This window comes from Hylobates moloch, unplaced genomic scaffold (assembly GCF_009828535.3).
Source record: "Hylobates moloch isolate HMO894 unplaced genomic scaffold, HMol_V3 SCAFFOLD_15, whole genome shotgun sequence".
Classification (NCBI taxonomy): Eukaryota; Metazoa; Chordata; class Mammalia; order Primates; family Hylobatidae; genus Hylobates; species Hylobates moloch.
Genome location: NW_026652290.1, coordinates 19,317,356 through 19,343,242, shown reverse-complemented (window position 1 = coordinate 19,343,242; position 25,887 = coordinate 19,317,356).

Genomic DNA, 25,887 nt, shown 5'->3' with positions numbered 1-25,887 from the left:
CAGTAATTAGAACCCACACCTCCTAATTCTGCCCAATGATATTTAGGGATAGATATAAAAATTCTGACAACACAGCCACAGCTCTAATTTAGGACTTTTTTTAAAAGAAAGTTTCTACTAGTGTTTTGTAGGCACCCTGGGAGATTGCTGACCTTACTGCAAGTGCTATGACCCACTTCCTGACATTTTCTGGGATTTAGTAGCCTTCTCTTCTTCTACTAGACACATTTTATTTTGAGACCTCCACCCTTCTGCCATCAAAAGCTTTTCCCATTTTAACCTTAGGACATCTGAGGAATAAAAAAAAAACGTTACTGATTGTAAACCACATAGGTGCACCTCCTTTATGGTATAGTCTTGCAATGTGTTATAAGAATAACTGTCTGTTTTTTCAGATATAGTGATGAAAGAAGCTTGAAAATACCCTTAAATGTAGGCATAACACAACAAAAATGGAAATGAAGAGTATAGCATGGGCATACATTTTTAAAAATTGTTTAGTAAAATAAGGCGACCTATTAAGGTCTTAAAATGTATGTTTAGTCCTGAATTATTAATAGTTTGGATTCTGATGGCATGCTGAACTTCAATCAGTTTGTTTTATTTCCTTGAAATAACAGTATCTGATCTTTGTCAGGTCTCATTCAATTCTGTTCACCTTGGCCTAAAACTATGTCAAACTCTTAAGAAATGTAGTAAGAATGTTGATGTCTGTTGTTCTTTTAGATTAAAGAATCTGAAGAAAAGTTGATGCTCTTAATCTATGATCCCATTTCCCACCAAGGACACACACTTAAAAACATAAGTTGGCTGGGCACAGTGGCTCATGCCTGTAATCCCAGCACTTTGGGAGGCCAATGTGGGTGGATCAGCTGATGTCGGGAGTTCGAGACCAGCCTGACCAACGTGGAGAAACCCCGTCTCTATTAAAAAAAAATACAAAGAAAAATTAGCCGGGCATGGTGACGCATGCCTGTAATCCCAGCTACTCAGGAGGCTGAGGCAGGAGAATTGCTTGAACCCAGGAGGTAGAGGTTGCGGTGAACCGAGATCACGCCATTACACTCCAGCCTGGGCAACAAGAGTGAAACTCCGTCTCAAAAAAAAAAAACAAACAAACAAAAACGGTAAGTTAAACTGTCTCAAAAGTACCAATATGATGCATATTTCATAGGTCAATCATATATTTTGTAGGTCAACAATATTTCCATTATTTGGAAAATGAAAATAAAAGGGAAGTACAATAAAATATACTAATAAAGCTGTAAGAGTTGTGGAGAAAACAGCTGATCTATAAAACATTTTAAGGATTTCAAGTAGTATTTAACTTCATCTAACAGATATGAGTGAGACGAGGGGATTGATATTCATGTGATCAGTAACTGCCATCTAGATTACAAAGGGTCTGTGTCATATCCAGGCATGAGTAGGTACCAATTTGTCTTCAGCTGGTATTTCTCTTATGTTTTAAGCACCCACCTTTCACCTCTCCGTGCCCTAGAGGTCACTTCTAAATACCTGACTATTCAGGGCTACTGTTCTACTATATCCCAATTTTAAGCAATTTTCTTCATATATCTCTGATTATTTGTATTTCCTCTTGTCAATACTAAGAGTTGGATTGAAACTAAGCTGGCAGAGAACTTCATGCCAATGTGTTAACTGGCAAAGGTAAATTTCTGCATCACCCACTTCTAGTGGAATGCCAATTTTTACAGGTAGTTCCTAGCGTAGTGCTTCAAGTCAAATAGTGTTTGAGATGATGGAAGGTTTTGGCCCTCAGAAGGCTCAAAAGTGGGCCCACAGTTCTTGACTTTCCTCTGGTCACATATTGTGCTTCTGAGAAGCTTTGTGTGATTTATGAGAATGAATGAGGGGTAGCTCAATCAGAGCCTGACATATAGGGTGAAGCCTACACTGAATGAAGTTTAGTTCAGTCCATGTGTATACCACATTATCAATACCCCTGTGTCTTCATCTTTATACAAAATAGGCAACAGATTAATTGAATCTTTGAGGAAGCACTAGCCTTTTCTTAGATTCTTAATTTGTGGCAGCAAAAAGGGCAAACACTTGTCTGCCTCCTATGATTCAGCAAAGAATTTATTTGTGATTCCTGAGCAATAAGCAGAGCACATTTCCTACAAGGATTTGGTAGGGGGAATAAAACGTGTTTTATTAACGTGGTTGAACACTGATTGAGCTTGATCAACAATACAGAACAGTCTGCTTTCTAGGTAATGGTCGCAGAAAATGGCTCCAGGCTCTGTGCCTGTCTTCTTAGTACATCCTCTGCAGCAGATCATGGTCTCAGTCAAGGGAATTTAAAGAGTCATATTCAATAACTCTGACAACTCACAATAAATCTCTCTGATTTGTACCACTGCTCAGGCAATTAGGACCATGTGCCCTTTTAACGAATCCCTGTTTTAAATTCCAGTTCTAATGACTGAATGCCTGTCCTAGTTTCCCTGTTTCTGTCTTAATTCCCTGGATTTTCATTGCAGTAGATTTAGTAGACTAGGGTGATAAACCCCAATCCAGAGACAAAATCTAGACCATCACTTGTTTTTGTAAAGAAAATTTTATTAAACAGTCATGTTCATTTGTTTGTGGAGTGTCTGTGACTACTATTATCTTACAATGGCAGAATTGAGTATTTATAGTGACTACGTGGCCTGCAAAGCTAAAAACACTCACTGGCCCTTTACAGAAAATGTTTCCTAATCCCTGACCAAAACCCTGTTTGAGTTTTTGCCAGTTCCCCTGGCATCCATCCCAAAGTTTTTATCTTTATTCTCTGACTTCATCTCTTTGATGTCTGCCTGAATATCTTCCCTAATTTCTTTGTGTTATTTCTACTTCATGTAATTTTTGATAAACTTATTAGATTAGAATAATTTTAGATCTACAGAAAAGTTACAAGAATAGTATAGCATTCTTATATACCTGTACTCAATTTCTTTTCATACCTTTATTACAACTATTAAAGAAATATTGATACATTATTATTAAGTAATGCTCATACTTTATTCATATTGTCTTAGATTTTGGCTAACATCCTTTTTCTGTTCCAGAATTTCTTTGAGGACACTATGTAGCATTTGGTCTTCATGTCTTTTTAGGTTCCTTTAGATTGTAATTGTTTCTAAGAATTTATGTGGTTTTAATAATTCTTACTTTGTGATGACCTTGGAAGTTTGGAGGAATATTGTTCCTGTATGTTGTAGAATATTTTAAAATTTGGGTTGTCTGATGTTTTTCTCATGATTATACAAGGGTTAAGAGGAAGGCCACTGCTCTGTTTTAAATGTGTCCCTGCCAAAATTTACCTGTTAACATTTAATGGCTGATAGTATTAAAAGGTGACGCCTTTAAGAGTTGATTAGGCCATGATGGTTCCTCCCTTCATAAATGGAATTAAGGCCCTTATAAAAGAGGCTTCATCTAGATTTAGCCCTTTTTCAACCTTTCTGTACCTTCTGTCATGTGAAGAAACTGTTCTTCCCCTCTGGAGGATCATCAAGGTACCAATTTGGAAGCAGAAGCCCTCAGCAGACAACTGAACCTGCCAATGCCTTGATCTTAGACTTCCCTGGCTCCAGGAAAAAAAATTAATTTCTGTTCTTTGTAAATTACTCAATCTATGGTATTTTGCCATAGCAGCACAAATGGATGAATACAACCACGTGCCGTTCTCATGAAATCACATCAATTGTATGTGCAATCAACATGACTTATCCCTCTTGATGTTGACCTTCATTACTTGGATGAGCTAGTGTTTGCCAGTTTCTTCACTGTAAAATTATGCTCCCCCATTTCATGCTGTACTCTTTAGAAGGAAATCACTATGCACCATCCTTTGCATTTTTCTCAGCTTCTCTGTAGCCTCATACTATTTTTATACTTTGTCACTTCCAAAACCCTAGCTGGTTTTTTGCTAATGCCTGCATAGGTTTGAGTTTATTTTCTGTCACCATACACTGGATACCATGCACTACCATCACACAGGACTTCTGGCTCACTGCTAAGTACCTGTGTCTGCATGGCTTTCCCAATCTGCTGGACCTCTCCACTTTACATATGCTATTTTTCTCTGCTTTAAATTATGATCTTGCCAATCAAAGTTAATTATAGCAACATGGATTGAGGTATGAAAGTTGAAAGATAGAAAGACTATGTATGAATTATTACCACTAACACTTATGACATGAAGAAATCTGACAGTAATTCCGAATATGTTGAGTTGGTAGAGATAGAAGGACATTAAAATTACTCTATTTAGCAAGCACATGAAAGCATATGACTGAAAGCTGATGAGAAAACCAGATTTGTACAATTCTTAAGAAAAGATAGATTCTTGGGTAAGATAATGGATATTAATAGTGTATAATTACATACAAAATATAGCACAGGCATATAATTATCTAATTTTAGAAAAGGTAAAAATTTAACAAAGCTTACAGCACATTGGGACAAGAGATACCATAAGGACCCATAAAGAGGAGCATCAGGGAATATCTCACAAAAACATGCATTTTAACCAATTGAAAATTGCAAATTTATTGTAAAAAATAAAAGTGAAGATAAGTGAAGAATCTACTCAAATAAGAAAACTACTTGGTTCTGGACTTGTTAGAATATAAGGTAAGCTTCATGAAAATCATGTTGGGGGTCAAGTAACTGCTTTTAAGAACTGGAGATCATAACAATCCAGGAAAACATTTTAGCTGCTACTGAGCTGAAGTTTAGAAGTAAAAGTACACCCTGCCCTTGGATGTGTTCACAGAAATGGTAATGTTTATTAGTATGTGAGAGTCAGCCATTAGGTGTTACTACCTTAATCTGTATCAAAATGCATAAGAAATAATTGAATTAGGTATTAAATAGCTTTTCAAGTTAAAAAAAATTTTTTCCTAATTTAATCTCCAACCAATTTGAGATTCGCTAACAATTTCTTTTTTGGTAGCTCAAGTCCATTAACTCAAACTTGTAGCATACAAAGCATCTCAATTTTAATGACTACGTTTTTTTTTTCTCAAGGGTGTTTGTTAGTTTTGTGTGAATTTCTATTTAGAAAAACAGCAAATTATGTTGACAAATACTGCAGTTAAGTGTGTTGAGGATTCCAGCTGTGTGTTTTCTCATCTATGAAGAGGTTTGGGAGGGAAAGTTAACCTTGTTCTTTCTGTTTCTTGTAAAGTGAAGCTCTCGCCTTTGGGATAGGTGATAATTAAAACGAAGAGTAGGGCAATTAACCAAAACATTTGACTACATAATTAGACTTAGTTTTATTCAGATTGCACAAAGAATGCTTCAGGCTTCCTGATAGCAGTGGGCAGACTCCTCAAGCTTCCCTTGGAGAAGTTCTTAGGTAGGAGCCTTGCCTGAGAAAGGACTGCAGAGTGGGCTTCACTGATGCTGGTGGCATCAGGGGTCATGCAATGCCTGTGAAGGAAGGATGTGGCTTGCCTTTCTGTCAGATTTTGTTTTCATCTTCTGGCTTTGTCTCTGAATACATCTAGATTTCTTTTTTCTTCCATGAAACACACTGTTTTCAAAAAGAACTCAGAGTGAAAATCTAAGGCTATAATTTGCTTTAGTGAAATATACAAGATGAATGTCTAAAGTGTTTCCTCAGAGGCAAGTCTGAATTCTACTGCCTAAAATATTAGAAATGATGATTGGTACACATTATTTACCCATCTGACTTAACTTTCTTCAAAAAGGCACATTGATACATACATTTAAATATTTTATATTGACTGAATATCCACAATCTATGCTTATAGTTTTATTAACATAATTTATCTTTCACTGGCCTTTTAATTCTTGACTTCCACCGCCTTTAACTTCTGTATTATTGGCACATTTTATAGCTCTAGCTTTAGGGTCATGGTGTTCTCATAATTATCTAGGTCATCAATTCTTTATTGATTGAGAAATAAGAGTATTGAACTACTGGTCATCCTTGTAAACACCATGTTTCTTGGATTAATTTCAACTGATTTTTCATCAGACTATAAAAAGTATACTAGATTGAAATGAGTATAATTCTCAAGCAAAATCATTCATTTATCATCATCTGTTTAAGAATTTGAAATACAAATCATGAGGATACAAAGACACATACTTTATCTTAGTCTAAAAATCTTAGCTATGTTTTCATTTGCATATGTTTTATTCCACCCACCTCTCCTCCCTCTACATCTCCTCCCCACCAATAGATTAATGATGCCATAATATGTATGCCTATATTTAGAATAGTGTTGCTGTGATGGATGGACACCGAAATGTACTGCACAGATTCTGACTTGAAAGAATTGCTTGTTACCTAAACTACTGGAAGCTTTGTCAGCCCCTCTAGGGATTGCCATAGCTGTGGAAAATATGATCACCTTGCCCAAGGGTGATCCACATCTAATGGCCAATTAAGGCCAGGTTATAAAGGCCTGATCATTTTGGCCTAGTGTAGCATAACACTGATGAGTTGTTTTTGCTCCAGCAGTTCCCAGCTGACTACGGAGAAAGCCAAGATGCACTGTGTCCTGTATCACAGCTCTACTACTCCCACGTAATCTTTCCTCTCCTTTTCCTCTCCTTCCTACCGCTGAACTCCATCTGAGTCTGCTTTCAGAATCTACAAGCACCTTGCTGGTGTCCAGCAAGGTAATAAATAGACCTTTCCAAACAAGCAGTCCAGTGCTAGCTGCTAGATGCTCTACATAGAGATCTTACATAGTACACTCCATGCAGCTAGAACTATATATATCTTATGCACGTTAAAGAATAGTGACAATTCTAATATTCCCTTAAGATTTGTAGCACTTAAAAGATGACAACAAAGACAAAAGGTGTGGCAAAGTTGTATAGTGGCACAGAGCAGTAATTCATAATTCTTAACAAAAGAAGGAAGTCAAAACTAGAATTATTTTATTCCTTTGCTATGATAAAAATAATGTTGCAAATATTGGCATAAAACAAAAGGTGCCTAAGTACCACAGAATAGAGAGAAGGTATATGTGGTCATTGAGGGCTTCTCTGTACAGCTGATGATTTAAGGAGGTGAAATAAAAATGATGTAAGACTATCAAGCAGTAGGAAACAGCTACTTATTTCATCACTGTTGAAGAGTCAACACACTAATCTTATAAAGACCTGGGGAAGGGGTCTCTTGTTTATGTTAGCATCACCTGAAGTTTGAAACCAACAGCTAACGGACTTCTTGAATTAAACTAGGCCAGGGATTCCTTTAGAGTTAAAATGGGAGGAAAATTTTTCTAGGTACAACTGTTTCAAATTCCCTTCTAATGAGAAGACTAAAGTGAAATTCACTACCAAAGTAGGAGAATGAAGAGATGTGTGACAAGAAATAACCTGGCCATTCCAAATACATCCTCTGAGGCTTGGTTGGCCCACAAGGGCAATGATTGCAGAATACAGAGGGGACTAAAAAGTTACAGGAAGGAGGACAGAATTTCAAACTTTCACCAGGAAACAATTTTATTAAAAACATGAAAATTATATTTATGATTGTTCAATGAATATTAATGAAGAACATTTGTAGGGCTGTAAATTATAGAGATATACACTTATAACAATAATAAACCACTTATTCTAAACCTGAGAATGACAATTTATGTGAAAGTATAAATTTAATGAAAAACAAAATGTTACTTAGCACCAACACACTCAACAACTGTATTAATTGCATGGTGAGTGAAACTACTGGAAACATTATCATTTTTATTCGTAGTAGTATGAAAAGGTCTCTTTGTCTTTGGTATACATCAGTTTTACATGCAGTAATAAATATTATAATTAGGTATATATAAATACACATTTGTATGTGTATACATTGATTTCTGAATGAATATTTCATAAGTAATGTAGGCACAATCATACTTCTGGTTAATCTCAAAAAAAGAAATGTTGTTTTCAGATATTCATTAAAAGAAATCTAGTCAAGAGTGATGATTTATTTTATTATCTAATATTGTATGGAAAGCTATCAATTTACCACTGGCTTTTATAGTTGCTAAAGCATGAAGGACCTTGGATTATTTAGGAACTCAATGTTATATTCCACATTCTCTTCAGAAAAAGTAATCTCAGATGATCAGCTATCAAGCGTCTGTCCAAAACTCATAGGAAAGAGGAAATATTTATGGAAACTTGACAGATTTTCACTCTATTCATTTTATCTTTAAATGAAGCTGAGCTCCTTGAGGGAAACATTCAAGTATCTTATGATTTGATTTTCTTGTCTAGTTACAATGGTCTTTCATAGCAAGGATAATATTTAAAAAGTAGTAATGTAAGGTATTCTATTATGTCTTTTTCTTTTTTTTTCTCTCATTTTTAAACACTTGGTCTTGGATCAAAGTGGTTACAGAATATGATTAGAGCTATAAACCTGCTTCCCAGAAAAGAAAAAAAAACTCTATAAAAATGTGTAAATATGCACACTTCCTTTTACATTTGCTTTAACTATACACAGACCCCCCTGATAATCATTCATGGACTTTAAGGGCAGAGATAGCAAGTTGAAACCTTCTATAGTAGTTCACACTAATTCTACTGTTTTTTCTTTAAGTCTCCTGCTGGCTATTGGTTTCAGCTAATATTTTACTGTGAGTTTATTAGGAGTTTTGTACAGGATATTGAATTTCCTCACAGGACATTTTACAAATTACTCAGATAATTTTCTCATTATATCTATTAATATAGTGTTTTTAAAAAACATATTTTTTCTCATACGAGAACATTTTTGTATCCTCAAACTAAATCTATTCGGTTTACTTTTATTTACTGCTGGATTTTAAGTGTTCACTCTCCCAGAAGATACAATCACTCTCCCAGAAGAAGGCCTCTCACCGCCTCCAGTTTTAAATATTATTCTAAAAGTGTAGCAATACAGTAATACTTCAATAACAAAAACAAAACATACAAATTTGTAGAACACATTTTGGTAAGACAGATATTAAAAAATTTCACTGTTGCTAAAGATATGATAGTTTCTCCAGAGAATAATCTAAAGAAAAATTTAAATAAAAAATTTTAGTAAAGTGGCCAATTATAAACAAAGTTTACAAAACCAGTGTGATATGGTTTGGTTGTGCCCTCATTCAAATCTCAACTTGAATTGTATCTCCCAGAATTCCCACATCTTGTTGGAGGGACCCAGCAGGAGGCAGTTGAATCATGGGAGCCAGTCTTCCTCATGCTATTCTCGTAATAGTGAATAAGCCTCATGAGATCTGATGGGTTTATCAGGGGTTACTGCTTTTGCTTCTTCCTCATTTTCTCTTGCTGCCACGATGTAAGAAGTGTCTTTGCCTCCCATCATGATTCTGAGACCTCCCCAGGCATGTGAAACTGTAAGTTCAATTAAACCTCTTTTTCTTCCCAGTCTTGGGTATGTCTTTATCAGCAGTGTGAAAACGGACTAATACATAGTGTTTCCTACATGTTAACAAAAATTACTTGACAATATAATGAAGTGAAGTTTCTATTCACAAAAATAAATAACTTCTATTTTTAATAAGAAGTAGAAAAAAATGGATGGCATTTTAAGAGTTGCATAAGTGAAAGGAACATATTTTTGTATAATAGACTCCAGATTATTCTAACTAAGATGAATTTAGTGACTACATAAAAGAGATTGTGCTGGAACTTGATACAATAATTTATCAGAGTAAATTATAAAGGTAGTAATATAATAGGATTTGTTTTATTAGATGTTAAAATGTTTCAGAAAATTAGAGTGTAAGAAATATAGAATTTTTATAAAATAAACAAATAAAATAGAATAGAAAGTCCATAAGCAGATCCATATATTATAACATATTTATTAGTAAGATGAAAATTTAATTGTTTGTCAAGGCTATAATTTAACAAATAATGTAAAAAATACAAATTTAGATTTTCATATCACATATTACCCCAAAATAAGTTCTATATGAATAAAGATGTAAATAAAATAACAGAAAGGCAAAACACTAAAAAAACTAATATTTGTTCTCTTTTTCTGGGTAGAAAATGTCTTTGCAATAATAAATGTAAAGGTAGAAACAAACAAAAGTATTACTGGATTTTACTACCTAAAATTATAAAACATTTGTATATCCAAATTACCTTAAAACAAACTGGGAAAATTGGCAGCATTTACTACAAGCATCTAATATAATTATGTAAAAAATTATTTAAAAACAAGTTGAAAGACAAAATGACTTTAATAAAATAAATAATCTAAGCACACAAAGATAATTCACAAATAAAGAAAACAGCAAGGACAATTAAAAATGTTTCAAATGTTTACTAAAACTAGCAATCGGGGGATGGAGCCAAGATGGCCGAATAGGAAGAGCCCTGGTCTACAGCTCCGGTCTACAGCTCCCAGCATGAGCAACCCAGCAGATGGGTGATTTCTGCATTTCCATCTGAGGTACCAGGTTCATCTCACTAGGGAGTGCCAGACAGTGGGCGCAGGACAGTGGGTGCAACACACTGTGCATGAGCCAAAGCAGGGCAAGGCATTGCCTCACTCGGGAAGCGCAAGGGGTCAGGGAGTTCCCTTTCCTAGTCAAAGAAAGGGGTGACAGATGGCATCTGGAGAATCGGGTCACTCCCACCCTAATACTGCGCTTTTCTGACAGGCTTAAAAAACGGCACACCAGGAGATTATATCTCGCACCTGGCTCGGAGGTTCCTATGCCCACGGAGTCTCGCTGATTGCTAGCACAGCAGTCTGACATCAAACTGCAAGGCGGCAGTGAGGCTGGGGGAGGGGTGACCGCCACTGCCCAGGCTTGCTTAGGTAAACAGAGCAGCCAGGAAGGGAGAACTGGGTGGAGCCTACCACAGCTCAAGGTCCATAGGCTCCACCTCTGGGGGCAGGGCACAGACAAACAAAAAGATAGCAGTAACCTCTGCAGACTTAAATGTTCCTGTCTGACAGCTTTGAAGAGAGTAGTGGTTCTCCCAGCACGCAGCTGGAGATCTGAGAATGGGCAGACTGCCTCCTCAACTGGGTCCCTGACCCCCGAGCAGCCTAACTGGGAGGCATCCCCGAGTAGGGGCAGGCTGACACCTCACACCGTCGGGTACTCCTCTGAGACAAAACTTTCAGAGGAACGATCAGGCAGCAGCATTCACGGTTCACAAAAATCTGCTATTCTGCACCCACTGCTGCTGATAGCCAGGCAAACAGGGTCTGGAGCCGACCTCTAGCAAACTCCAACAGACCTGCAGCTGAGGGTCCTGTCTGTTAGAAGGAAAACTAACAAACAGAAAGGACATCCACACCAAAAACCCATCTGTACATCACCATCATCAAAGACGAAAAGTAGATAAAACCACAAAGATGGGGAAAAAACAGAGCAGAAAAACTGGAAACTCTAAAAAGCAGAGTGCCTCTCCTTCTCCAAAAGAACACAGTTCCTCACCAGCAACGGAACAAAGCTGGATGGAGAATGACTTTGACGAGTTGAGAGAAGAAAGCTTCAGATGATTAAACTACTCCGAGCTACAGGAGGAAATTCAAACCAATGGCAAAGAAGTTAAAAACTTTGAAAAAAAATTAGATGAATGTACAACTAGAATAACCAATACAGAGAAGTGCTTAAAGGAGCTGATGGAGCTGAAAGCCAAGGCTGCAGAACTAAGTGAAGAATGCAGAAGCCTCAGGAGCCGATACGATCAACTGGAAGAAAGGGTATCAGTGATGGAAGATGAAATGAATGAAATGAAGAGAGAAGGGAAGTTTAGAGAAAAAAGAATAAAAAGAAATCAACAAAGCCTCCAAGAAATATGGGACTATGTGAAAAGACCAAATCTATGTCTGATTGGTGTACCTGAAAGTGATGGGGAGAATGGAACCAAGTTGGAAAACACTCTGCAGGATATTATCCAGGAGGACTTCCGCAATCTAGCAAGGCAGGCCAACATTCAGATTCAGGAAATACAGAGAACACCACAAAGATACTCCTCCAGAAGAGCAGCTCCAAGACACATAATTGTCAGATTCACCAAAGTTGAAATGAAGGAAAAAATGTTAACGGCAGCCAGAGAGAAAGGTCGGGTTACCCACAAAGGGAAGCCCATCAGACTAACAGCTGATCTCTCGGCAGAAACTCTACAAGCCAGAAGAGAGTGGGGGCCAATATTCAACATTCTTAAAGAAAAGAAATTTCAACCCAGAATTTCATATCCAGCCAAACTAAGCTTCATAAGTGAAGGAGAAATAAAATACTTTACAGACAAGCAAATGCTGAGAGACGTTGTCACCACCAGGCCTGCCCTAAAAGAGCTCCTGAAGGAAGCACTAAACATGGAAAGGAACAACTGGTACCAGCCACTCCAAAATCATGTCAAATTATAAAGACCATCGAGGCTAGGAAGAAACTGCATCAACTAACAAGCAAAATAACCAGCTAACATCATAATGACAGGACCAAATTCACATATAACAATATTAGCTTCAAATGTAAATGGACTAAATGCTCCAATTAAAAGACACAGACTGGCAAATTGGATAAAGAGTCAAGACCCATCAGTGTGCTGTATTCAGGAAACCAATCTCACGTGCAGAGACACACATAGACTCAAAATAAAGGGATGGAGGAAGATCTACCAAGGAAATGGAAAACAAAAAAAGGCAGGGGTTGCAATCCTAGTCTCTGATAAAATAGACTTTAAACCAACAAAGATCAAAACAGACAAAGAAGGCCGTTGCATAATGGTAAAGGGATCAATCCAACAAGAAGAGCTAACTATACTAAATATATATGCACCCAATACAGGAGCACCCAGGTTCATAAAGCAAGTCCTGAGTGACCTACAAAGAGACTTAGACTCCCACACAATAATAATGGGAGACTTTAACACCCCACTGTCAACATTAGACAGATCAACGAGACAGAAAGTTAAAAAGGATATCCAGGAATTGAACTCCACTCTGCACCAAGCAGACCTAATAGACATCTACAGAACTCTCCACCCCAAATCAACAGAATATGCATTTTTTTCAGCACCACACCACACCTATTCCAAAATTGACCACATAGTTGGAAGTAAAGCTCTCTGCAGCAAATGTAAAAGGACAGAAATTATAACAAACTGTCTCTCAGACCAGAGTGCAATCAAACTAGAACTCAGGATTAAGAAACTCATTCAAAACCACTCAACTACGTGGAAACTGAACAACCTGCTCCTGAATGACTACTGGGTACATAACGAAATGAAGGCAGAAATAAAGATGTTCTTTGAAACCAACGAGAACAAAGCACAAGATACCAGAATCTCTGGGACACATTCAAAGAAGTCTGTAGAGGGAAATTTATAGCACTAAATGCCCACAAGAGAAACCAGGAAAGATCCAAAATTGACACCCTAACATCACAATTAAAAGAACTAGAAAAGCAAGAGCAAGCACATTCAACAGCTAGCAGAAGGCAAGAAATAACTAACATCAGAGCAGAACTGAAGGAAATAGAGATACAAAAAATGGTTCAAAAAATTAATGAATCCAGGAGCTGGTTTTTTGAAAAGATCAACAAAATCGATAGACTGCTAGCAAGACTAAAAAAGAAGAAAAGTGAGAAGAATCAAATAGACACAATAAAAAATGATAAAGGGGTATCACCACCGATCCCACAGAAATACAAACTACCATCAGAGAATACTATAAACACCTCTATGCAAATAAACTAGAAAATCTAGAAGAAATGGATAAATTCCTCAACACATACACCCTCCCAAGACTAAATCAGGAAGAAGTTGAATCTCTGAATAGACCAATAACAGGCTCTCAAATTGCTGCAATAATCAATAGCTTACCAACCAAAAAGAGTCCAAGACCAGATGGATTCACAGCTGAATTCTACCAGAGGTACAAGGAGGAACTGGTACCATTCCTTCTGAAACTATTCCAATCAATAGAAAAAGAGGGAATCCTCCCTAACTCATTTTATGGGGCCAGCATCATCCTGATACCAAAGCCGGACAGAGACACAACCAAAAAAGAGAATTTTAGGCCAATATCCTTGATGAACATTGATGCAAAAATCCTCAATAAATACTGGCAAACCGAATCCAGCAGCACATCACAAAGCTTATCCACCATGATCAAGTGGGCTTCATCCCTGGGATGCAAGGCTGGTTAATAATACTCAAATCAATAAATGTAATCCAGCATATAAACAGAACCAAAGACAAAAACCACATGATTATCTCAACAGATGCAGAAAAGGCCTTTGACAAAATTCAACAACCCTTCATGATAAAAACTTTCAATAAATTAGGTATTGATGGGACGTATCTCAAAATAATAAGAGCTATCTATGACAAACCCACAGCCAATATCATACTGAATGGGCAAAACCTGGAAGCATTCCCTTTGAAAACTGGCAGAAGACAGGGATGCCCTCTCTCACCACTCCTATTCAACATAGTTTTGGAAGTTCTGGCCAGGGCAATTAGGCAGGAGAAGGAAATAAATGGTATTCAATTAGGAAAAGAGGAAGTCAAATTGTTCCTGTTTGCAGATGACATGATTGTATATCTAGAAAACCCTATTGTCTCAGCCCAAAATCTCCTTAAGGTGATAAGCAACTTCAGCAAAGTCTCAGGATACAAAATCAATGTACAAAAATCACAAGCATTCTTATACACCAATAACAGAAAAACAGAGAGCCAAATCATGAGTGAACTCCCATTCACCATTGCTTCAAAGAGAATAAAATACCTAGGAATCCAACTTACACAGGAGATGAAGGATCTCTTCAAGGAGAACTACAAACCACTGCTCAATGAAATAAAAGAGGATACAAACAAATGGAAGAACATTCCATGCTCATGGGTTGGAAGAATCAATATCGTGAAAATGGCCATCCTGTCCAAGGTAATTTGTAGATTCAATGCCATCCCCATCAAGCTACCAATAACTTTCTTCACAGAATTGGAAAAAACTACTTTAAAGTTCATATGGAACCAAAAAAGAGCCCACATCGCCAAGTCAATCCTAAGCCAAAAGAACAAAGCTGGAGGCATCACGCTACCTGACTTCAAACTATACTACAAGGCTACAGTAACCAAAACAGCATGGTACTGGTACCACAACAGAGATATAGATCAATGGAACAGAACACAGCCCTCAGAAATAACACCGCATATCTACAACTATCTGATCTTTGACAAACCTGACAAAAACAAGAAATGGGGAAAGGATTCCCTATTTAACAAATGATGCTGGGAAAACTGGCTAGCCATATGTAGAAAGCTGAAACTGGATCCCTTCCTTACACCTTATACAAAAATTAATTCAAGATGGATTAAAGACTTAAATGTTAGAACTAAAACCATAAAAACCCTAGAAGAAAACCTAGGCATTACCATTCAGGACATAGGCATGGGCAAGGACTTCATGTCTAAAACACCAAAAGCAATGGCAACAAAAGCCAAAATTGACAAATGGGATCTAATTAAACTAAAGAGCTTCTGCACAGCAAAAGAAACTACCATCAGAGTGAACAGGCAACCTACAAAATGGGAGAAAATTTTCACAACCTACTTATCTGACAAAGGGCTAATATCCAGAATCTACAATTAACTCAAACAAATTTACAAGAAAAAACAAACAACCCCATCAAAAAGTGGGCGAAGGACATGAACAGACACTTCTCAAAAGAAGACATTTATGCAGCCAAAAGACACTTGAAAAAATGCTCATCATCACTGGCCATCAGAGAAATGCAAATCAAAACCACAATGAGATACCATCTCACACCAGTTAGAATGGCCATCATTAAAAAGTCAGGAAACAACAGGTGCTGGAGAGGATGTGCAGAACTAGGAACACTTTTACACTGTTGGTGGGACTGTAAACTAGTTCAACCATTGTGGAAGTCAGTGTGGCGATTCTTCAGGGATCTAGAACTAGAAATACCATTTGACCCAGCCATCCCGTTATTTGGTATATACCCAAAGGACTATAAATCATGCTGCTATAAAGACACATGCACACGTATGTTTATTGCGGCACTATTCACAATAGCAAAGACTTGGAACCAACCCAAATGTCCAACAATGATAGACTGGATTAGGAAAATGTGGCATATATACACCATGGAATACTATGCAGCCATAAAAAATGATGAGTTCGTGTCCTTTGTAGGGACATGGATGAAACTGGAAACCATCATTCTCAGTAAACAATCGCAAGGACAGAAAACCAAACACCGCATGTTCTCACTCATAGGTGGGAATTGAACAATGAGAACACATGGACACAGGAAGGTGAACACCACACTCTGGGGACTGTTGTGGGGTTGGGGGAGTGGGGAGGGATTGCATTAGGAGATATCCCTAATGCTAAATGACGGGTTAATGGGTGCAGCACACCAATATGGCACACGGATACATATGTAACAAACCTGCACATTGTGCACATGTACCCTAAAACTTAATGTATAATAATAATAAAATTTTAAAAGTAGCAATCATAAAAATATACATTTTAAAAATAAGATGATATTCTTATCTTCTATCATTAGCTAATAAAGAAAAGAATGGTGAAATCTAGCATCAGGGATAAAATGGATTATTATTCACTCTAGACAACTGCCAAGAGAATAATTTAAATATATATAGTCGCTTATTTATATCTATCCAAAATTACCTTTAATGAGTATGTTAATGTTTCAGTATTAATATCTCAGCCATTTGTAACCAAGTTCAAAATTTTGAGCTTAACTGTATTTTTAAATTTTTTCTTCAATAAATATTTTGGTAGTGTAACAGAAAGAAAAATTAATATTAGCTTGGACAACATGGTGAAACCCCATCTCTGCAATAAATGCAAAAATTAGCCAGGCATGGTGGCAGGTTCCTGTAGTTCCAGCTACTCAGGAGGCTGTGGGTGAAAGAATCAGCTGAGCCCGGGAGGTTGAGGCTGAAGTGAGCTGTGTTTATGCTATTGCACTCCAGCCTGGGTGACAGAGCAAGACCTTGTCTCAAAAAAAAAAAAAAAAAAATTAAAAAAAATTAAAAGGTATCCATCCCCTCCCATCAAAGTATCAAATTGAAACTGAGGTTTAATACTTCTTTGCATTTGAATTAATGGATTGTCAAGGTAGTAGGCAGACGCCTCAGAACTTATTTCCAAGTTTTAAAATCACACCACTGTTAGCAAGCTTCCTTCATCTCCAAGATGGCTGGTCAGGTTATTGCTAAGAATTGTGCCATGATCCCCACTGAATAGAGGGAAATGAAAGATATAAAGGACTTTGTTTGCAGAGGAAACACCTGAACCAACAAAAGTAGTCCCGCTTCTAAGAATCTAGAATTAAAATAAGCACACTGGTAAATAAAATGTGCTTTAGTTCTTTTGGCAATGAGAAGCGAATGAACCACTCACTGTCTGACAAAAGACATACGTAATTATAGTGATAGGAGGCAGACAAATTCTTAGGCAGATAGGAATGGGTCCTCCGTGAAACTCAACCTTCCAGCCAAGGACATCCTAAAGCCTGAAAACTAAGCTACAAATTCAGGATAAATTCATGGACCAGATTGAGAACTTACATTCCTATTTGGTACACTCTCTCCTGATCCATCCTTATTCTTCACATCTTACATATACCTACCTTCCCCCAGTTGGTTTTTTACACTATCATCCTGAATAGGGCTTACATTGTCTTTCTGAATGGTGCTTTTTCCAGGCCTACCCAAACCAATCAGCATGCACTTCCTCATGCCAAGCCCATAAAAGCCCCTGGACTCAACCTCATTGACGGCAACCCACTTTCAGGTCCCCTCTTACTGCCAAGAGCTTTTCTGTCACTCAATAAGTTCTACTCTGCCTTACCCACTCTCTGGTATCTGCATATCTCATTTCTCTTAGTTGTGGGACAAGAACTTGGAAATCACTGAACTACAAGAGTAAAAGAACTTAACATTTCTACTCACCAAACTACAAGAGTAAAAAAGCTGTGACAGTAGCTGGTCATGTCCAGTTGTTTGTCAGTCTATGAGAGGAGATACTGCAGTTAATAAACCAGCAGAAAGATAATGCATATTGGGCCAGAATTTTCAAGAACAGATTAGGTCTCTTTTGGTTGGGACTGTTCATTCATGGATCCACTAGAAACAAAGAAATTGTACTTTCCCTGCAGGGTAGATCATGGAAGGGTATTATTTTTATTCATGTATTGATATATTGGTTTATTTAATACATAGTGAGGATTATCTAAATACCTAACACTGGACCAGCAACTACAAAAAATTAAATATATATATATATATGTATATTAGAAATTACTTCTAGAAACTAAAAGCATTACTCAATATTAATGTATCAAATTTCATTCCTGATCATTGTACTAATGGCTCCCTTCTCTAAAAGATTCAATTAACACATGAGATTCATATTATGTTTCTCTGATACAAGGCAGTGCAAATGTATATTCAGATGGATCCATTAAATTCAGCCTCAGGCAAGAAAGACACCTTTTGTTCAAACAGCCCTTCTGATTGCTCCCTTGTACCTCCCACTGCCTTATGATATGATATTCCCGCAACTGTCTCTGGCTCCAGGTTACGGCTTTACATCCTCCATCCTTGGTTCCTCAAGTAAACAAACACCATCCTCCTAAGCTACGTTGTTAACTAGTTCTGTTAAGTTCTATGCTGTTGAGTTTAACAAATGTCTCCCTAAGAGGAAACTGCAGTTGAAAAACATAATAAATCTAGTTTTTTTAAAAATCAAGTTAACACATTCCAACAATTGAGTAGATCCAATCAATTATGTCACTTAGGCTGACAAAAATCTCAGGATCAACTGATTCAGTGGCTCATGTATTAATGTCAGAATGAACTGTCATTCCTTATTTATGACTTTTCTATTGACAAGCCATTTAATTGTTATGTATTACAGTCAAAAAATATATCACATTATAAAAAAGTATTTTTCTGAAGTGAGGGGAGAATAAAATTTGACAAAGATACTTGTGAAAAATCTGACACAACCATACAAGTAATTATTCATGTTACTTTTTGTTTTCATTAATTTACCCTATACCTTTTTCTTTGACTTTTGGCAATTAAGATGTATTTCTCATATTTTTTTTAATAAGAAAGTAGATAGAGACGTGTGTGTGTATGTGTGTATTTTAGCATCTGAGGTTTTAATATACATACAAGCTGTGTTTTTCAATAATGTTTTAAAATAAGTGTTGGACTATAAAATATATGGGAAAATTATTTATTATGAGGGACAACATTTATTTCCTACTTCTCCATGTTTCCAAATAGATCTAAGATGATCTGTATCTCTTATACACTTCTTACACCTCCTCACAGAAAACAGGGAATAAGCAAACACTTAAAGTCTGCCTGTCTGCTTTCATTTCTCTGTCATTTGGCTCCAAACTTGGGCAAAAAATTAGACACAATATCTATCGATGTCTTATCACCTCAACAATGTTAATAAATTATTTGTTGTTTGATAAATAAGTAAATAATTAACTATAAATAACAGCTTATAAATAAATAATTAACTATTTGTTGACTACTAATAAACTATTTGTTGACTACTCATTCCCTGACCAACTGGAGCTAATGATCTCTAGTTTTATATAGGGACAGCTCTGTGAAACTTCAGAACTACAAAGATCCATCCAGATAGGACACAAAATATCTGATATTCTATTGAATAATATTCTTATTGACTATTTTCAATTAGTGCCTTCCCCACACCATTAACTCCCAGCATACTGTATAATTTTTTCTTTATTTTTCTGCAAAGATATCCAGGAACAACAAAATGAGTCTTAGCTTTAAACATGTATTTTGTTTGCATTTTAAAAATTTCAATGGGATAATATTAACATATAACTCCTTCATAAACCCAAGTTTATTTCAGTCTAGGATCCAGTTTTTTCTTCAGTTAGAACAGTTACCTGGTTTTGTCCATGATACAAATATAGAAAATAAAGCATATGGAAATGCTTAGCATTTTTATTCGACACCAATATTACTGAGTGACACTATCTATGAGGTTGTTCAGCATGGAAAAATATAAAACATTTCATAACGGCTAAAGTAAGTTTTTACTCTACAATGACTGTTTTGCTATTTAGAGCACATCCTAAGACAAGCATTTTTCTCTGTCATTCTGTTTCTGTTTGCCACTCTTTATTTTAAATTAGAATCAAATCTTTTATGAATATGAAACTTGTTCAAGTGTAGGACAATTGAGCTCAAAAAGTTCTGTCAATTGCAGTCCTCAAACTTATTTTCCTGACAAAAAGAAACCAATTTATATCTAAAAGAAATATCAATTTCCTCTCACAAACAAACTATGCAAGGTTAACCCTGCTGAATAAAGACGGAAAATACCAGATGAATCAGCTATTTAGACTTAAAGAGTTATCAACAGCAGTGCAGGAAGTTTAGCAAATAGGAAAGGTAGTAAAAGTTTTTTTTAAGGAGGGATGTAATAATTCTTTTTTGTAAAACTGCTTAGTTTTTTAAAGTTCTAGCACGATTCATAAGCCACAACTGTTAAAACTGGTGAACAATATATCTGATATTCTATTGATAGATAGCTGATAAGTCTGTCACAAATGAAAGGATAGATAGATGCTCAGAGATAGATAAGTAGGTAGAGATATTTTATTGGTATGTCTCTATACATGTTATTTTTAATAATTTAGTTGTATTTAACAGAAGAAAAACTTGCAGTGAATCTCAAGTAAAATTGAATGATTTACTAATTCATTTTTCAAATGTCTTTTTCTCAAAATATAATATTTCTTTAAAAATTGGGAAGATGTTGCCAGGCGCGATGGCTCATGCTTGTAATCCCAGCACTTTGGGAGGCCGAGGCGGGCGGATCACAAGGTCAGGGGATCGAGACCACGGTGAAACCCAGCCTCTACTAAAAATACAAAAAATTAGCCGGGCGTGGTGGCGAGCGCCTGTAGTCCCAGCTATTCGGAGAGGCTGAGGCAGGAGAATGGCGTGAACCCAGGAGGCGGAGCTTGCAGTGAGCCGAGATTGCGCCACTGCACTCCAGCCTGGGTGACAGAGCGAGACTCGGTCTCAAAAAAAAAAAAGAAAAAATTGGGAAGATGTTTTTGAAACATTAAGAGAGTGAAGTTACTTTTTTCTAACAGTACATTAGACATTTACAAAGAAAATCAGTTTCTCATAGAAGCCTTCTCAAACACCCCAATTTATCTCTTACTTCCCATGTTTGTTGCTATCTCATTATCCTGATTTAATTCCTTTAAGGCATTTATCACTAAAAGGATTATTTATTTACATCTTCATAGTGCTTTCTGTCTTTATTCACTGGAGTGTAATACTCCTGAAGACATTCCCTACCTCTCAAAAATAGGGTCCTGAAGACAGCAACTTTATAGTACCATTTTTAGATGCAAGTATTTGTTGACTAAGTACCATGAAAGATGAGATAATTGGTACTCACATAACTTCCTCTCACCTCTCCTCCCCTCCTGCCAAAAATTATTATTACATTACTATTTTTACATTGTCAAGATATAATACAATTATATTTTGTTCCATAATCTTAATTCCCACATGTGCTTAGTCTTAAGTCTGTGTGTAAATTAGTTAAGTGCTCACCATCATTCTCCTTGCTGCCATTCCCATTTTCAGGTCTCAGCATTCTGATTCAACACTGAATCAGCTGCATTTGGCCACTGGGAAGATTTTCCAAGATGAGTGACCGAATGTTACTTCCCTGAGTTCTGACGTTTGAGGCTGTCTCTCCATTGCCCTCATACTTGAAACTCATATCGACTGGATGTATTATTATTGAGTCACATTTATTTTCTGCACAATTGTACATGCATCTTTTTTTCTCTTTGGGACTTTATCTCGCAGAAGAGAAATCTGTATCAGTCAAAACCCTTCACCCTTACAGATTATGTGTCTTTGTACCTGAACATGTGAGCATTTCTCTCTTGCTCTAGAAATTTAATAATTTGCCATGTATTAATGTTGATCATTCCAGATTATTTTTTTTCAAGCACTCAATACTCTTTTCTTCTTCAGATTAATATTTTTGCTTTATTTCAAAAGAGCTTTTCTTCATGACAACTTCGAATTCATTTTTTTCTCTCCCATTAGTTGGCTTCTTCTCTACTTCAAGAAAACACACTACAGTTACATCTGCTCCATTCACCTCTCTTCACATTAAATTTCTGTCACTTTGTTTCCAGCTACTTGTCATCTATGATTTTTCAAGCTTTTTCCATAGGTTATATGGGAGAGAGTCATTAAACAACACACAAATAAATATGAAATTACAACTTTTACTTATCAAATTGCAAATTTGATAAGTGCTGTAAAGGAAAAAAATTCAACGTCTTGATGGAATTACAGGGGCCCCCAATTTATATCAGGTAGTCAAGAAAGAGTTATCAGAAGTGACATTTAAGCTGTGACACAAAGGCTGAGTCAGAGTTCATCAGATGAAGAATTAGGAGAAAATCATTTCATTCAGCAAGAATGGCATGTGTAAACTCTCCCCCTACACTGAGAAAGTGCATGACATGCTTGAAGAACTAAAAGCCATGATATCTGAAGTGCAATGAATGCCAGGAATAAGTAAAATGACTCGAAATGATTTTTGAGAGATAGGGAATGTCATGTAGGGCACAGCAAAGGCTTCTAATTTTAATCTATATCTGATTATAATCCAATCAAGGGGTTTGTTTTAATGGAAGGATTTGAGGAATGTGTAATAATAAAACATCACTTTGGCAATTGTATGAAATTTGAGGAGTAGGACAGAAAAGTGAATGAATAGACTAATAGTGGTTATATTCTGGTTAAGAATTGGTGATGTTTGCATGATGGTGAGAGCAATGGACATTAAAAGAAATGGATACATTTAAGATACCTTTTACAGTTAGAATTGACAAGATTTTCTAATGAGTTAAGTGTTGTGTATGTGAAAAAAAAGGATGGCAAGAAAAATGTCTTTGTGTTTCTGACTTATAAAAGGATGGGTAGAGACATCATTTACCAAGTCAGGAAAAATGAATAATGCTGTTTGTTTAGCACTGGAACTTGGAACATTAAAGTTTTTCTGTATATATGTTAAATTTGTAGTGTTCATTGGACAGCAAAGTGAAATGTGAAGTAGGCAGCTGTATATGTGGGTTTACTGCTTAGTAGAGTGATCACAACTGATAGACATAAGGCTGAAAATCATCTTAAGTATGACTTAAAAATGGTAATTACATGGCATGATTACATGATATAATCATGGTATAATTATATCCTATCATTCAGGGAATGTACAAAGAAAAGAGAAAAGTCGTAAAATATTTGCCAAATACTTATTATAAGCCAGGCATTTTTAAAGCACTTTACTTGTGTTAACTCAATTCTTCCAACAACCCCGTGGAGTGGGCTATTCGTATCATTTCAGTTTTATTGATGAGCATTCTGAGACAAAGAGAAGTAACATGTTCAAAGTATAACTAATTACATTTCTGGAATAAAGAATATTAAAGGAAATAGCAGAGAAGAGGAGAGGTGAGAAGAGGGGAAGAAGAGGAGAATAAAACTTGAACCAGGGACACCCTCAACATGTAAAGGTGATGAAGTAGCAGAAAAGACATAAAAAAAAATCCAGAAAGTAAGAGGAAAATAAGGAGCATTTCCAAAAGAGGACATTTAATAGAATTAACTCTCTCACACACACATACACACACACATCCCCCACGTGATATTCAACTCTGTTAAATGCTGCAAGCTCTTTAAAGAAAATAAAGTCAAATAAATTTTCCTTGGTTTGGCAACATGAAGGTTATTGGAGACACTGATAAAAATAGGTGGAGTATACGCTGGGTGTGGCAGCTCATGCCCATAATTCCAGCACTTTCACTTCAGCCCATGAATCTGACATCAGCCTGGGCAACATAGTGCAGCCCTGTCTTGATAGATAGATAGATAGATAGATGATAGATAGATGATAGATAGATAGATAGATAGATAGATAGATAGATAGATAGATAGACAGACAGACATGGTGTCATGTGTCTGTGGTCCCAAGTACTTGGGAGGTGGCTGAGTTGGGAGAATCACTTGAGCCCAGGAGGTAGAGGCTGCAGTGAACCATAATGCCAGTGCATTCCAACCTGGGCAACAGAGTGAGACCTTGAAAAAAAAAGAAAGAAAGAAAGAAAGAAAGAAAGAAAGAAAGAAAGAAAGAAAGAAAGAAAGAAAGAAAGAAAGAAAGAGAAGAAAGAAAGAAAGAAAGAGAAGAAAGAAAGAAAAGAGAGAGGAAGGAAGGAAGGAAGGAAGGAAGGAAGGAAGGAAGGAAGGAAGGAGGGAAGGAAGACAAAAATAAAAAAATGTATTTGGAGTGGTGTGGCAGTTATGGAAGCATAGCTGGACTAATTTGAAAAGTGAATGTGGCACTCCTATTTGTTGTATAGAAGTCTGAATGTGTAGAGACTAACCTAAACCAACATTTTATCCTATATATGATACATGATACACCAAACATATTTTAATCCATTTAAGGCGTGTAAAGATGTGAAGAAAGCTTTACCTCACCAAATGGACAGATCAAATGGGAATGATAAGTGGCAAGCACACTTGAAATTTGAGGTTGTCTTGGGGACAAATGTGGATACTAGGATGGAAAAATGGGAACCAAAGATTTAGTCATGTGCTTGTTAAGTTAGAGCACCAAATCTGAGTGTCTCAGAAAACTTGGACCCTCAAAAGGAGTTCAAGTAGTCCCAGAATAATAGCATAGCTCTGGAAGAATAGATAGATGCATATCACTCCAGTATATATATATTTGCTGCATAAAAATTTAAAAGAAATCTACATCTAGACTTATCCAGAAACTGTAGCAAACCAAAGACAAAGAGAACAATCTTAAAAGTGGTCAGAAAATTACAGCAGAGTTCCTTCAAAAAAAAAAAAAGAAACAAAAAAAACTACAGTTAAATTGACCCATGACTTATCCAGAGCAATAAAGTCAGGAATACAGAGAAAAAGGTGGCCAATGTGCTGAAAGAGAACTGTGAAACTAATATTTATATGAAGCAAATTGTCCTTTAATAATGATAGGCAGTGAAGATGTTCAGAGAAACACTTGCATGTGGACATTCTGTAGCTATATTAATAGTATATCTGATAGATATTAAAGCAAAAAGTCTTAGTATAAATCACATGACAATGATAAAAGGATAAATTCACCAAGAAGATACAGCAATCCTGAATCTGTAAGTATGTAATTATGTGGCCTCAAAATATAAAGCAATAACTGACAGATCTACAGAGGAATTGTCAAATTCACAACCACAGTGAGACATAACACACCTCTCTTATTAGGTGATAGCACATACAGACAAAAATAATCAGTAAGGAGATAAAACGTTTGAACATCTCTAGTGGAAAATTAAACTCTGAGATACATATAGAATCCTGCTTTAAATTTCTGTAGGATGCATATTCTTTCTAAGCTTGCACTAACATTTATTTTTAAAAATAAATATAGGACTATTTTCCTATATAGGAAACCATTAAGCAGAAATGCATTATTGTAATGAAGTATTTAGTCCAGCAAGGTGTTGAGAGGTGTCTAGAAGCTATGAGATGACAGAAGATGCCTTCATATATATTTTTTTACAAAGTGTGGTATCAAAAATCACCAGGGGAAAGTGATAGATTTCCAACAATAGCGAGTTTTCAATTTGCAGTCATGTATTTAAAACATAACTAGCTGTGTGGTTTTTCTCCTTCAAACTCCAGCTTCTCTCCTGTAGGTTCAGAAAAGACAGATAGTTTGGATAAACTATATTGAGATTTGTCCAAGAAGTAAGACAGAAATAT